The sequence below is a fragment of the Zingiber officinale genome, chromosome 2A (assembly GCF_018446385.1).
Source record: "Zingiber officinale cultivar Zhangliang chromosome 2A, Zo_v1.1, whole genome shotgun sequence".
NCBI classification, from domain to species: Eukaryota; Viridiplantae; Streptophyta; class Magnoliopsida; order Zingiberales; family Zingiberaceae; genus Zingiber; species Zingiber officinale.
The window spans coordinates 12676882-12692994 of record NC_055988.1 but is presented as its reverse complement, the minus strand read 5'-3'; positions in this window follow the sequence as shown (position 1 = coordinate 12692994).

Genomic DNA, 16113 nt, shown 5'->3' with positions numbered 1-16113 from the left:
AACCAGAGAAGTGGTCCCGGATGAAAAAGTCAACACAAGTTGACTTTACTGGTTCGGGGTGCCCGGAACAATCCAGGGCGCCCGGACCAGCATGTTTGACCAGAACACGTCTAATGCGTTCTGAACGTTGGGGGATAAAATTTTATCCCCCCAGGGGACCCGGAACCCTTCCAAGCACCCCGACCAAGGCTATAAATATAGCCTTGGTCCAGAAGCTTTTCAACAAACTCCAAGTAATCATTTCCAACGCTTGTATGCTTTAGAGTTGTAGTTAAGCTTCTGTTTCTGTGCTTCAACGTTGTAAGAGGCTTCTCCGCCTGAATGAGTATTCTAGTGCGCTTAACCTTCCTTGGATTAACAACCATATCGGTTGTAATCAAGTAAATCTTGTGCCTCATCTTTTTAATGGTTTATTTATCTGCTTTGTTTATTTTACAAGTGTTAGCTTAAAGAGTTCGAGGAAGGGTTGTTCACTTTTGATTTTGTAGGATATCCATCAACCCCCCTCCTAGCCGGCTGCAACGATCCTACACTTTGAGACCTTGTGTAGTTTAAGAAGTATGAACCAAGTGTATGACGAGTAGGTGTCTATCACCAAGAACATTAGGAATTCAATTAAATGACGACTTGACTAGGACAAAGATTGAAGCTTGAAGAGCTTGAGTCACTTATTGCACTATGCACAAGAACTTATGGTTAAGTCATACTTAGGTTACTCCACAATCATGCTCACCCATAAAACTATTTAATAGAGTTATGCAAGTCCACTAGGGATTATGATGCATGATAGGAGCACATGAATTTAGATTGTGGCATTTTTCTTGAAGATAAGCAAAGGTTCAAGTCTAGGGTGCGATGTGCATAGATCATATATACTTTTATGCATGTTTTGACGTGCATTCACGTACTTTATTTGCACTTGATTTGTGTATTTCTATACCTTGTATTATACTTTCATCATAATTATTCTTCTTTGTCAGAGATCTACTTTTTATGTATTTTTCTACTGATAGGAGCCACTTATGGGACGAAAATGGCGCTTATAGACGATTCGGAGAACAAGTGAAGCAAAAGGACTTGACCGTGTGAAGTTCACATGGTCGTGCCACTTATCAAAGGTGGAGAAGGCTCTGGCCGTGTGAATCCACACGATCGTACCATGAAGCAAAGGAGGAGATGACCACAGTCGTGTAAAACCACACGTTCGGGTGGTCTTCCAAAGGAGGAGCAGACTTTAACTGTGTAAATCCACATGACCATGTAGATCATCTATAGACGAAGCAGAACATGATCGTGTAACTCCACAAGGCCGTGCCACCTGACCAGAGGGCAAGCAAACCATGGCTGTGTGGATACCACACAGTCGTGGAACAGGTCGTGCCAGGCCTGTGCCCAGCACTATTTAAGGAGATCTTTTCCCCTTTCTAAGGAGAGGAAGATTCTCCCTATGGGGGATCCATCTTGGTGATGATTTACGTTCTCTACGCTCTCCATTCGACGATCCAAGGTTGCTTCCATCATCACATTGACTCTGAAGTAAAGGATTGGATCTGAAGATCACTCAATGTAACCGGATAAGTATTCTTCTCCTTCTTCTTCTAGTTGGGTTTGGATGCTTTCAATTCTTATGTCTTTAGATTCTTCCCTTCGTACCATGGAGTATATCTATTATTCTAGGATTAAGGGAGTAATTGTGATGGAGATTGATGTAAGAACTCATGGATATGTCAATTTCTTATCTATATAACATTATCATGTCTTGTATCTATTTGATCTTATGTGAATTTGTTGTGCTTGAACTTAATTTTCATATTTGATTGAATGTTTATGAAGAATTGTTAATCCCTTAGAGGAAATGTCCTAGATTGTATAACCAAGGGGCCTTAGTGATAGGGGTAACCAGTTTCCAGACGTTTAGGACATCACCTTAAAAGGAGAAGCAAATCCCCACAACGAAGTAGAGAATTGAATATAATTTGTTGGATCGAAAGCACTAGAGGGGGGGGAGGTGAATAGCGCTCGTGGATTTCACAAGTCTCATATTCGAAAATTCAAGTAACGTAGCGGAAAGTAAAAAATACACACACAAGAAGACCAAGATTTACTTGGTTCGAAGCCTAGGGCGACTCTTACTCCAAGGCCCGAGATCGCTTTAGGTGGGTAATCACTATCAATTCGTAAGTCTTTTACAATTTTGAAATACAAGTGCTGAATAAAGAAATGCGATACCGACAGTATTAAAGATTTGAAGAATGGAGTCGTCAGTTGTCGGAGTAGCAACGCGTGGTGGAAGCGTTCGGAGAGCGTTCAAAAGCACCGATTGTTCTGTTCGAGATTGATGATTAGGCTGCTTCCCGAGGCTCTTTTTTATAGGCTCTGTAAGACTGATCCAGATCCCCAAGTCTCGGGATCAGGTTTGACCCGAGTCGGATCGGTCGACCGATCCCCACGTTCGGTCGACCGATCAGGCGATCTCCTCCTATCCGATCTGCCTGATCCGCTCGCTCCACTTCGATCTGGTCAAGTCTTATCCCCGGTTCGGTCGACCGAAAACCTGGTTCGGTCGATCGATCCCCTGGTCGAGCCCGGCCCATTCGCTGGAAACTGATCTGCTGCTTTGGGGGTTCGGTCGATCGATAACCCGGTTCGGTCGACCGATCCTGGTCAATTCTAACCCTGCACAGAAACTATTAGAAATGTTCTCCTGCAAGACAGAGTTAGAATATAGCAGAGAATATATAGGTAAGTAAATTGACAGTCTTCGGACTACCCGGTTCTGACTTCGGATTCTGACCGGAAACCCTAGGTCGAACATGTTGGTCCCCGTGGGTGTTTTGATGTGATCAACCAAGTTGGTTAGGTCATGCTATGTTTGATCCTTGTTTCTGAGTGTGCAGGAGCTTAGGAGCGCAGGAAGTCGAGCGGAAGACGCAGCTAGCGAGAAGGACGGCACGGGAAGGGAGCCGATGGGCTCGGTGCGCCCGAAGGACGAGAGAGCTGCGGAAGAGTACTCCGGTGGGCGTGAAGAGCGTGCGCGGCGTTCGAGGGACGTTAAGCTGGGAAGGAAGGCTGCTCGAGGAGAAGGCCAGAAATTGGGTTCGGGTGAGCCCTATTCCGGTTGGCCGCTATCACCCAAAAGCTCAAAGCATCGAAAGCCAAAGCCGGAAAGAAGCAGTGCTGGAGTCACTGCTCAAGGCACCTTCAACAAGGTTGAAGGCGCCTCCAGCTTGAAGGCGCCTTCAATCTGGTTGAAGGCGCCTCAAGCTAGTTGAAGGCGCCTTCAGCCTTATTTAAGGCGCCTTCAACCTGGTCAAACAGACCGTTCGTGCGCGGATAAAGTTTTATCCACTGACCCAGCTTGGAGGCGCCTTAGACCCTCAATGGAGACGCCTTGGAGCTTCGAGATCAGATTTCCAAAGGCTATTTAAAGGCCCCTGGAGCTAGGAATTCAGTACAACCCAAGCAATCAATACTGTAAGCAATTCCTAAGCAACTAGAGAACTTCCAAAAGTGTAAAAGGCTTCTCCGCCTTCAGAGAAGGAGATTTTTGTTAGTGCGCTTTTCATCGCCCTGGATTAACAACCCTCTTGGTTGTAACCAGGTTAAATTCTGTTTCTGATTTATTTTCTATCTCCTTAATTTAGTTGCTATTATTTTACTGCTGATTTTATTTCTGAGTTGAAATCCGAGGAGGGTATAGTTTATTTTTTATTTTCAACAATTCACCCCCCTCTTGCCAGCCTCCGCTGCACCTACAATTGGTATCAGAGCCTGATCGCCTCAGAAGGACTAATCGCCAACTGAAGCACTACGATCAAGACAATGGCCGAAGCGAACATCCATCCCCCGAAGTTCGACGGAGACTTCGCCACATGGAAGCGCAAAATGGAGGTATTTTTTAAAACAGACTTTGATATTTTAATTACTATGAAATATGATTTTTTAGCTCCTAAAGATAAGGAGGAAAACACCTGGACGAAAAAGGAGCAAGCAGATTTCGTCGCCAACGGAAAGGCTGAGTTCCACCTACTCAGCGTTCTGCCGCCTCAGGAGGTAAATCGGATCGGAAGCTATGACTCCGCGAAAGATCTCTGGGAAAAATTCCTGGAGCTTCACGAAGGTACCTCTGAAGCAAAACTAGCGAGGCGCGACATCCTCCGGACCCAGTTGACGAACCTCCGGATGAACCAAGGCGAGAAGGTAGCGCAACTCCAAGCGAGGATCAAAGAGTTGATCACGCAACTAACTAATCTTGGAGAAGAAGTAACGAACCGGGACTCGATCTGGTACGCGCTCAACGCCTTCCCGAGAACTCCCGATTGGGCTTCCTTAGTAGATGTGTACTACATCTCTAAGGATTTCGAGGTAAGCACTTTAGAATAATTGTTTTCGACTTTTGAACTTCACGAATCTCGAGTTGCAGAGCCCACTGGAGTAGAGAAAATCAGTCAGAACATTGCCCTAAAGGCAAAAGTAAACGGTTCTGACTCCGAAGCCTCAGTCTACGAATCCGAAGCGGCACTACTGGTAAGACGCTTCAATAAGTTTTTCAGTACTAATAAATTTAAATCGCAGAGGCATCATCGAAAGAAGAGGACAGTTCGTTGCTACAACTGCAACGAAGAGGGGCACATCAAAGATGACTACCCAAAGCTAAAGAGAAAGGAGAAAGAAAGGGAAAAGTCAAAATACAAGAAACTAGAACCCTCCAAGCACAAGAACCTGAAGGCTACTTGGTCAGATTCGTCATCCTCTGAGTCAGTCAGACATCGAAGAATTCTCGGGGTTAGTGCTAATGGAGAACCATCAGCCGGAAGAAGACTCAAGCTCAGACATGAGCATGAATGAAGGGGGAGGTTCATCAGAAGAGGAAAGCTGCAGTGAAGGGGGAGCATCACCGAGTCAGGTAAGTAAGGTACGCAATATAACCCCAACTCAGTCTTTTCGCTTTATTAAAGCATTTTCTAAAGAGTTAGATCAATTAGAAAAAGAAAATGAGCATTTAAAATTAGAAAATGAAAAGTTGAAAAATGAAATTGAAAATTTGAAACATGATGCATGCTTAAATAAATTTCCTAAATCAAAATTAAGAATTTATGGAAAATTGAACTGGTACATTAGAAACCATAAGGGTCAACTTAGAAAAGTGTCCAAAACTTATGTACCCCCTAAATATCTGATTCATCCAGTAGGAAGGAACCTCTATTGGGTTCCAAAAGCTGTGCTAAATTAATTTCTTTTAAGTTAAAAGCTTTAAAGAGAGAAAATTAAACATTTTCTTTATGAAGGCTTTGTCTAAGAAAGTGGTTGTTGCTCCAATAACCAAGAAGGCCTAGTGCCTCGCCACGACTTGGAAGATGAAATATTGAAATAAAATGTTTAATTAACTTTCTGAAAAAGTATTAAAAACTAGAATTAAATAATGCTTTGAAAGTTTATCAAATATTTTTTTATAAAAAAAAAAAATTCTTGAAAATTCTAACTTAAAATTTTTTTTATTTTAGTTTGAAATTTTTTCCCCTGGAGAAATTCTAGAAAACTTCATTTGACTTAGAACTTTTTTTCGGGAACATTCAAAAATTAAGTTTAACTTAGAAATTTTTTTGTAAAATTCTAAAAATTCATTTTTGCTTAGAAAATTTTTTTCTGAAAATTCAACTTAACTTAGAATTTGTTTCTAAAACTTTATTTTTGCTCAGAATTTTTTCTACCTTAATAATTTGCTTAGTATTCTCTTATTGGTACCCCATTTTTGTTGTGATCAAAGGGGGAGAGAAAGGTACAAGTTTAGGAGGAGTTAGCAAAATTAAAATTTTACCTATTTTTTTAAAATGTGTTGCAATTTTATTTATTGCAAAAGTTATGCTTAATTAGTTAGTTTAGTAATTTTTCTTTAAAATTACTTTTTCTGTCTATTTTACCCTAACTTGAACTTGGGTTGATGCACATCAAAAAGGGGGAGATTGTTGGTCCCCGTGGGTGTTTTGATGTGATCAACCAAGTTGGTTAGGTCCTGCTATGTTTGATCCTTGTGTCTGAGTGTGCAGGAGCTTAGGAGCGCAGGAAGTCGAGCGGAAGACGCAGCTAGCGAGAAGGACGGCACGGGAAGGGAGCCGACGGGCTCGGTGCGTCCGAAGGACGAGAGAGCTGCGGAAGAGTACTCCGGTGGGCGTGAAGAGCGTGCGCGACGTTCGAGGGATGTTAAGCCGGGAAGGAAGGCTGCTCGAGGAGAAGGCCGGGAATTGGGTTCGGGTGAGCTCTATTCCGGTTGGTCGCTATCACCCAAAAGCTCATAGCATCGGAAGCCAAAGCCGGAAAGAAGCAGTGTTGGAATCATTGCTCAAGGCGCCTTCAACAAGGTTGAAGGTGCCTCCAGCTTGAAGGCGCCTTCAATCTGGTTGAAGGCACCTCAAGCTGGTTGAAGGCGCCTTCAACCTGGTCAAACAGACCGTTCGTGCGCGGATAAAGTTTTATTCGCTGACCCAGCTTGGAGGTGCCTTAGACCCTCAATGGAGGCGCCTTAGAGCTTCGAGATCAGATTTCCAGAGGCTATTTAAAGGCCCCTGGAGCTAGGAATTTAGTACAACTCAAGCAATCAATATTGTAAGTAATTCCTAAGCAACTAGTGAGCTTCCAATAGTGTAAAAGGCTTCTCCGCCTTCAGAGAAGGAGATTTTTGTTAGTGCACTTTTCATCGCCTTGGATTAACAACCCTCTTGGTTGTAACCAGGTTAAATTCTATTTCTGATTTATTTTCTGTCTCCTTAATTTAGTTGCTATTATTTTACTGCTGATTTTATTTCTGAGTTGAAATCCGAGGAGGGTATAGTTTATTTTTTGTTTTCAGCAATTCACCCCCCTCTTGCCCGCCTCCGCTGCACCTACAGAACCGACGCCTACTGTTCCCTCTTCCGGGGAGAGCGTCCTCACCTACTCCCCTCATGAGAGATTACCTGATGTCAGTCCGATCCTCTAAAACGCCTGAAATTTCTACCTAGGGTTACCACCCCCTAGGACCTAGGGTTACCACCCCCTAGGTTTTTTCTCCACCTAGGGTTACCACCCCCTAGGACCTAAGGTTACCCCCCTTAGGATTTTTCCTCTACCTAGGGTTACCACCCCCTAGGACCTAAGGTTGCCACCTCTTAGGATTTTCCTCCACCTAGGGTTACCACCCCTAGGACCTAGGGTTACCACCCCCTAGGGCTTTCACCTTGCCTAACTGCAGCTAGGAATTTTGCCTAAGAACACTTAGGACTTTCATGCAATCTCCATCAGACATGTTAGATCACAAATAATCTTAACTTTGACTCGTTTGCTATTATTAAAACTTGGGTTTGATCGTCGGATCCTTCCCGCACCAACATAATTGTTATCTCTATCTCTATGCGTATTGAGTATAGATGTGTTCTTGTGATTTATGACTGAGGGGGCCTAGTGATAGAGGTGACCCGTTACTGGACTTCATAGGGATCATTTCTATTTAATAGCATGGGATATTGATCTAAATAATATTTTGGCTTGACCACTACAGGCAAGAGCCAGTAATGAATCTAGCTTCCTATAAGTGCATAGGAGTTGAGGATGGATAATTGGTGAACTATGATACATTAATAAACATCACAATGAAACCAAATCCCTAGAACATCTTCCAAATCAAGACTCTCTCTCTCACTCACTCACTTTCCTATTCTTGATCTTATTTCTCTTACTTAGCACATAATTATCAACCATCAATTGTTTAGCTAATTTTTTGTGAGAAATCTCTAGTACTTATAACTAGTCCTTGTGGGTTTAACAATCTTTTATATTAATGATGACATAGTCGTGCACTTGCGACTTTGTAACAATGATGCATGTCAAATGGGTAACCAAACCAAAGTTACCCATAAAGGTAAAAATGTTATAAGTACTTCAAATGCATTGAAGCTCATTCACATGAATTTGTTTGATAGTAGTAGATATGTTTCTTTGAATGGTAGTAGGTATTGCTTTGTAATTATAGATGATTACACTAGATATATATGGGTATTTTTCTTGAAACATAAGGATTAAACTTTAGATACCTTGATTGCTTTTTGTAAAAGGGTAGAAAATGAAAAGAATCACAAGATAAACAAAATACGAAGTGATCATGAAAGTGAATTTGAAAATGATAGGTTCACAAGTTTTTGCATGGAAAAAAGTTATAAATATGAATTTTCCACCCCTAGGACTCCTCAATAAAATAGAGTTATTGAGAGGAAAAATAGGATTTTGCAAGAGGCTGCTAGAAATATGTTAAATGAATATTTACTTCATAACTACATACGTGTCGAAGCAATTAATATGGCTTGTTATGTACAAAATCAAATATTAATACATAGATTTAAAAAAAAAATACCTCATGAGTTATGATTTGGTAAACCACCTACAATTAAACATCTTAGAATGTTTAGATATAAGGTTAACATTCTAAACATCAAAAATCAATTAGGAAAATTCTCCGCCAAAGCGGATGAGGGCATTCTTTAGGTTACTCAAATCATTACAAAGCGCATTAAATTTACAATAAAAGATCTAAATTAGTTGAAGAATCATTAAATATTATGTTTGAAGAAAATCCTCCATCAAATCCTACTAGTCTCTTGGTTTTCTCCCCCTTGATCATTTTCTTCATTTAATGTTAATTTATGTAACTCAAATTATAATTTTTCATCATTTATTCTATTTTCATCATTTATTCTTTCCACCATAGAATAAATGATGAAAAATTATAATTTGAGTTACATAAATTAACATTAAATGAAGAAAATGATCAAGGGGGAGAAAACCAAGAGAATGATAGTGAGAAAAATAAAACTTTACCACTTAACCCCGAAATTACAACAAATCAAGAATCAAGACCTATTATAATTCATGTAAATCATCCCTTAGATCAAGTAGTACGAGATATCACACAAGGAGTAAGAACGAGATCTTATTTTAGAAATGAAGGAAGTCAAGTAGCCCTAATCTCTCAAATCGAACCAAAGACCATTGATGATGTCTTGCTTGATCCGGATTGGATTTTAACAATGAAAGATGAATTATCTCAATTTGAGAGAAGTCAAATTTGGGAGTTAGTTCCTAGGCCTAAAGAAAAATCACTTATTGATATAAAATAAGTTTTTAGGAACAAACTCAGTGGTTGTAAGAAACAAAGATAAATTAGTTGCTAGAGGTTTCAATCAAGTAGAAGGGTTGGATTGTGATGAAACTTATGCACTGGTAGATAGATTGGAGTCTATTAGGATGATGTTGGCTTTTACCACTCATAAGGGATTTAAATTGTACCAAATGGATGTAAAATCAGTATTTTTAAATGGTGTTATAAAAGAAGAGGTATATGTTGAGCAACCACCGAGGTTTGAAAATTTGGAGTGTCTAAACCATGTATATAAACTTAAAAGGCATATATGGGCTAAAATAAGCTCCCCGGGCTTGGTATGAATGATTGTCAACGTTCCTAGTATCAAAAGGGTTTCATAGAGGACAAATTGATCCCACTTTTTTTTAAAAAAAAAAATAACAGTAATGATATATTTGTGGCCCAAGTATATATAGATGACATTATTTGTGGTTCCACAAGCAAAGATTTTTTAAATGAGTTCATCAATCATATGGAGAGTGAATTTGAAATGAGTTTGGTTGGTGAGTTGATATTTTTCATAGGTTTACAAATTAAACAAACAAAAGAGAGAATTTACATTCATCAATCTAAATATACCAAAGAGTTATGTAATAAATTTAGAATGGAAAGTGCCAAAGATATATCTACTTCCATGGCCACTAGCACTAAATTAGATAATGATCTTGAAGGAAAAGAAGTTGGCTCTAAGGTGTATCATAGTGCTATAGGGAGTCTTCTTTATCTCACAGCTAGTAGACCCGACATATTGTTTACCGTGGGTATGTGTGCAATGTATCAATCATGTGACAATGAGTCACATTTGAGTGTTGTTAAGCGAATTCTTTGATACCTCAAGGGAACTCAAAATGTAGGCCTTTGGTATGCTCGAACTGAAACTTTTGATTTAGTGGGATATACCAATTCCGATTATGCCAGATGTAAATTGGATCGTAAAAATGCTAGTGGTGGATGTCAATTTCTAGGATCCTCTCTAGTAAGTTGGTCAAGTAGGAAACAACATTATGTAGCTCTCTCCACAACCGAAGCGGAATATATTTCTATGGGAGAGTGTGTATCACAATTATTGTAAATGACTCATACTCTAGAAGACTATAAACTCACTTATAAAAATGTCCAAGTTTTTTGTGATAATGTGAGTACAATAAATTTGACAAAAAATCGCATCCATCATTCACGAACAAAACACATAGAGGTGAAGCATCATTTTATTCGTGATCATGTGACTCGTGGTGATATCGTTCTAAATTATATTGGGTCAAAATCAAACTTGGTCGACATTTTCACTAAACCTCTTCCCGAAGTTGAATTTAGTTTTCTTCGAAGGGAATTGGGAATGTGTTGTATTGACTAGACCACAATCCTCCATGATCATTTCAAAGATAAAATTCTCGAAGTTTTCTTAGCCTTTGTTTTACCTCTCACAAAAACATAAGATTTCCCTTGTTTGTTCTCTTGATATGTTTAGATGGGAGTGAGAGGTTAGGGACAAATCTTTTGGTCATAATGCTTGTTATGAAGCATTATTTTGATTAAGAAGATTGAATTTCTTTGGATCATTCATTTGTCCAATCATAGGGAAAGAAAGTGTACAAATTATGTACATTTAATCCAAAGATTATGGTTGAAAATTATATTTTGAAAAATATCTCAAAATTATTTTTTTAACCTTGGTGAAGTTCATCTTTTGATAGGAGTCAACATTGATTAGTTAGATACAAACTTGAAAAACACATTAAAGGTTTTAAATGGTTTCCAATTACGTGTTAATCTTTGAAAGTATGGGTTATTTTCATCGAAACCTATTTTTCCCTGATAGTATAAGACATATGTAATGTCTACCCAAAATTTCATGGTCTTTGGAATAGTGTATAATTATTCATGCATTTCTGAAATTTAGTCCTAATGAAAATCAGAAATGCAGACTTATCAGTCATTCAAATCGATTGGTCAATTGATTGAGAAGCCCTCACTTCACACAGAGTGTCCCGGAATCGATCCCTGGATCGATTTAGTGTAACTCAATCTATTAGCCGATCAATTGATGCGTATGTTCGAGTGCACAGAGCCTTCTTGAATCTATCAGCCAATCAATTCTATTAATCATAATCGATCAGGCGATCGATTGGGAAAATCTTTTCACGAATAGTACGACCTGGAGTTGATTCACTTATTTAAAATCCCTAATCTCTTCGTGAAAATCCATTTCCATTTTTCCAACATTTCTGAGCGTGTCCCGTGCCCTAGGTCTCGAGAGATTCAGGCGATTCTCGCGACGATTCTCTTTGCCTCCCAACTAGCTTCTCCGGTGGTCTTCTCCGGCAATGAGGGACCTTATTTTCCTTTTTCCCACTTCCGTGCTCTCCTCCTCACGGAGAAGAAGGCGCTCCGGGTTTACTGCTTCCCTCATCTTGTCATCACAACTCTAGCTTTGCTCGACAACCACTCCTTCCCACGTTCTAGATAAGGAATCCGAACCCTAAGTAAACCCTACACCTTATCTTTACTTTCCTTCCAGATTCTGTGTTCTCAATAATGTTTTAGGTTTCTAATCTTGTTGTGTTCCGGCATGCCATATCATTCATGCATCATTTATACACTGCATTCATTGCATTGATGTTGTTTGCATTTCCTTTCATTTATCATGTCTAGGAAGAAGCATAAAGTTAGTGAGTCTGGTGAGGGGTCTTCTCGATTACTACCTCGACCCCTAGCCCCCCTCTGACCAGTATTTTTTCAATATTGCTCTGCAACAATCATTTAACAGAAATACCTTCAAGCTCATCACTCCTAGGTCCATTGCTAGGCGGTTTTATCATGATTCTTGTTTTGATGTCTACACCATATTCGAACATTATAAGCTTGAATCCATTGTCTATTGTGAGAGGAGTGTCAATGAAGGTCATCTATCTGAGTTCTACAATAACTTGCATACATCTGATGGAGTTGTGTACCGAACTCGTATAGTCAAGCGAAGTTTGGATTTTTCTTGTGAGATCCTTCAGTCCTTTTTGGGGTGTAATCCATTGACAAATGATTTTATATTTTACCTCACATTACCTGATCTTTTACCTCCACCATTTGAGCATATCACCATCGACTTTATGCATCAAAGTCTATTTGGTCATCCTCATCAAGACGATTAAAATGCGCATAGGGATAATGCTTTGTTCAAGGTAGTCTTTAACTATCTTTTACTTATTGTCTCTCGTGCTCTAGCTGTCATCAACCCTCTCACATGTTCTTATTGTATGTGGCAATTCCTTGATGTCAACATCACCTTGAATATCTTTCATCACATCATTCATTTCACTCAACCAGTGCATCGGATAGTCCATATGCCTTTTGGACACATCATTACAGACTGACAGGAGTCCATGCGTATTGATGTTTCTCGGGGGAGGTTGGAGCCTATGGCCATCACATATTCCAGGATATATGTGCAATCATTCACAAAAACCGAGATTGAGGCTGGTCCGGATGGTGTACGATGGATCGATCTGTGCGCACTTGGTGAGGGGTAGAGGGATCGACCTCAGGGGGTGGCACAGGTGCCAGCTCATGTGGCAGTAGATCCAGCAGAGGATATTGAGGCACTCGCTCCTCTTGGTCACATTGGATTTGCTCAGCTTCAGACACTCGAGGAGACCATGGGCACTCGCCTTGAGGAGCTGCTCATGGATATTGCTGAGGTGAACACAAAGGTTGCCACCATTGAGTGTCGACTGATTGCTATTGTGAGATATCGAAAAATTTAAAAAAATAGGGTTATTTAAGAAATAGCCTTATAAAAAATTTCCAGAATTTTTAGAAATTTTCTGAGAATTTTTCGGAGCTCGTACGACGGGTTTTGAGAGGACAAATTCATGGGTTCGGATAAAGCCTGTTTGGGATACCCATTTAAATGAGGAAATGTTGGATTTATTTATTTCTTTTTTTCCTATTTCTTTCCCCCAACCCATCGCCGATCTTGAACTATCCTCTCTTCCCCGACGTCGAGCTCTTCCTTCTGCCTTTTCCTTCTTCCTTATTCCTCTCGCTCCGATCTCTCTCTCTATTCTCTGCCTTCTCATCTCCGGCGATTATCGGCCGTAGGACTCGGGCTGTCGCATTAGTTTCTTTGTTGTGGATCATTTGTTGTGTCCGTTCTTCTCAATTTGATCTCGCCAGAGGAGCACGTCATCGGAGCTCGACGGAAACCAGCTGAGTCTAGATCAGATCCGGCCGACGCTTTTCATCTCTAGCCTGTAGACACTTGTGTCTCCTTGCACCGATTGCTGATGCCACTGGATCGAGCGAGATCCACCCGATCGTCGACGTGAAGAGGCAATTAGGGCTCCAAGGCTAAGCGACCGAACCTTCTTCCTTCTATTTCTCTGATTTGTGCCCTAGCTTCGAGCCTTACTCTTCGATTCTTCCTACTAACGTCACTGGATCATATCTTGAACTTTCCCTTCCTTGCTATGATTGCAGTCTCGGTTGAAGGTAAGATTTGGTTTCCGGAATTAGGTTGTTGCTTGAATTTAGGATCTCCACTTCTTGATGTTATCTTGATCCAAACAATAGGGGGAAGAATTCCAGCAGGGAGGTCTTGTTGTGGGGTGTTCTTGGTTCTGGCAGCAATTATGTTCAACAGCTCACCTTGTTCCAGCAACCTTTTCAGTTGTGAATTGAGGTAAAGAGTAGGTAATTGATCTTAGTTGTAGATCATAGTGAATTTGGAATATTAGATGGTTAGTATGATTGGTTAGTTGAATTTAGATAATGGATCTTAGTGGTAGATCATGGTGTAATTTGGATTACATGATTAGTTGTTCATGTGTAGATTTATTTAGGTTTAGATTTTGTCTAATCGAATGATTAGGGTTAAGGCAATTAATCCTAGTCAATTGTTAGATTTAATTTAAGTGGGGTTTATAGTTATGTGATTAGGGTTTTGCCCTAACTTAGTATTAGGAATTTTATTTAGCTATTCTTTTGGATCTAGCTAAATAAAATATATATATTGTTTGACGCAGGACTCTGATTCGAGACAGGCATCTCGACGTTGGATTGCTTGATTGTACCTTCTATTTGAGGCGGGTACCCTTTGACTTATCTTTTCGATATTGTCTTATGATATGTGTAGTATACATATAACTAGTAGTAATTGATAGATTTAGCACTTCCTTGGTTTTAGCTTAGATGATACCTGATATATGCTTCTTTGGTTATCTGCTATACATGTTTGATACGTGTCCTTGGATTCATGATACTTATATCATTGTTATATGTGATGTTCTTGGATTTATGCTGCTTATATCATGGTTATATATATGCGTTTACCTTTTTGGCACACACATATATGGAGGAGGCTATGTTCAGGTATGACATACTGTTGCATCATGTACCATCCTGCATGATTGCATGTTGGGCGATTGACGACTCCATTATTGTTGAGCTCGTCGGCCGACTACATGGGTCTGCACACAACGTGACCACTACATGGGTAGTGGCACAGCACTCAGGGTGTGTATGGTAGGTTGCTCGGCAGTGCTCCGCTGGGACGCTCATGGGTAGTGTGACTGCAGCGTGGTACCACGCCGGGATCCCTCCCCGTCATCGCGTACCGGGAGATGAGAGAATTGCGCTCCCTCACTATGTTTGAGGTAGGAGGATAGGTGTACTCCGACAACATCCCGCCCACTCGGTCACTCTTCAGGGGTAGTGACGGCAGAGTGCACGGTGTCACAGCCCTACCCACTCGGTCTCACCATTGTGTGTGAGATGGGTGACTGGCGTCAGGGGTGACCAGGACATGTCATTTATATCATATGCACAGATTGCATTCGTTGTGATTGATGTATTTTGGATGATGCATTTTGGTGATTGCACGTGATTGACATGCATACAGGATACATCCTTTTACTCTGACTATTTTTACCTGTGTATGTTCACAGTTACAGCTCAGAGGATTTGCAGGTGAGTATAGTTTATTTCAGTTAAGCATTTCTTATTATTCTTGTTGTAGACAGAATTACATGCTTATTGTTAGTTACTACAGTTTATTCAGCTATGCATACCTGTTATACTGTTAAGAGACTATACTATAGGTTCTATGATTTCGGAGACTGTACCATAGGTTATTTCTAGTGGTTATATGTTGTTGTACATATCTATTGGTTACCTGCTGAGTTCTTGGACTCACGCCGTTATATTACTACTTTTCAGGTTGAGGCCGTCGGGATATTCCAGTCGTTAGCCCCCCATTGTTGCTACGATTTTCGGTTGTAGATGTTTTGTATTCGTTCTATGTCATTAGATACTGGTGATGTGGGTTCTTGTATTGAGGACTCTATGTTGAACTCTTTGGGTTTGCTTCTTATGTTTTCCACTGCGGTATTTCCATTATTTCATTGATTGTGTTTTCTTCGTTGTAGTGGAGTAGGAGTTTACATATATCTACGATGATTTCTAGATCGTCTTTTCTTTTAGTAAATTTTGTTGACAGTCGGAGGCTGTATATTAAACTACGTGGATTGTTATATAAACTGCGTGGATTGTTATAGTGTTTGTATTGTATTGTTCCGGTCGTGTGGGCCGATGGATTGATATATGTATTCTGAGATTCATATTGTCACCCATACAGCGGAGATGCTGCCGAAATTTTATCGGTAGGGACTCCCTGGGGCGTGACAATATTTTTGGTATCAGAGCGGTTTTCTGATACTTATCTTTTTACGAGTTTTCGAGTTTATCTGGATAATTTTGGATTATACGGATTTCCGTCGATTTTCTCGTTTCGAAATTCTGAAGTATTTTGATGAGGTTCTATTTTGGGGACTAAGCAGCGACAGGACATCTCCAGACGACAAATAGGTAAATTAGGTAATTTATAGTTTTCATACCTGTAGTGATATCTGGGTGATATTTTGTTTATAGATATGACACATACACATGTTCCG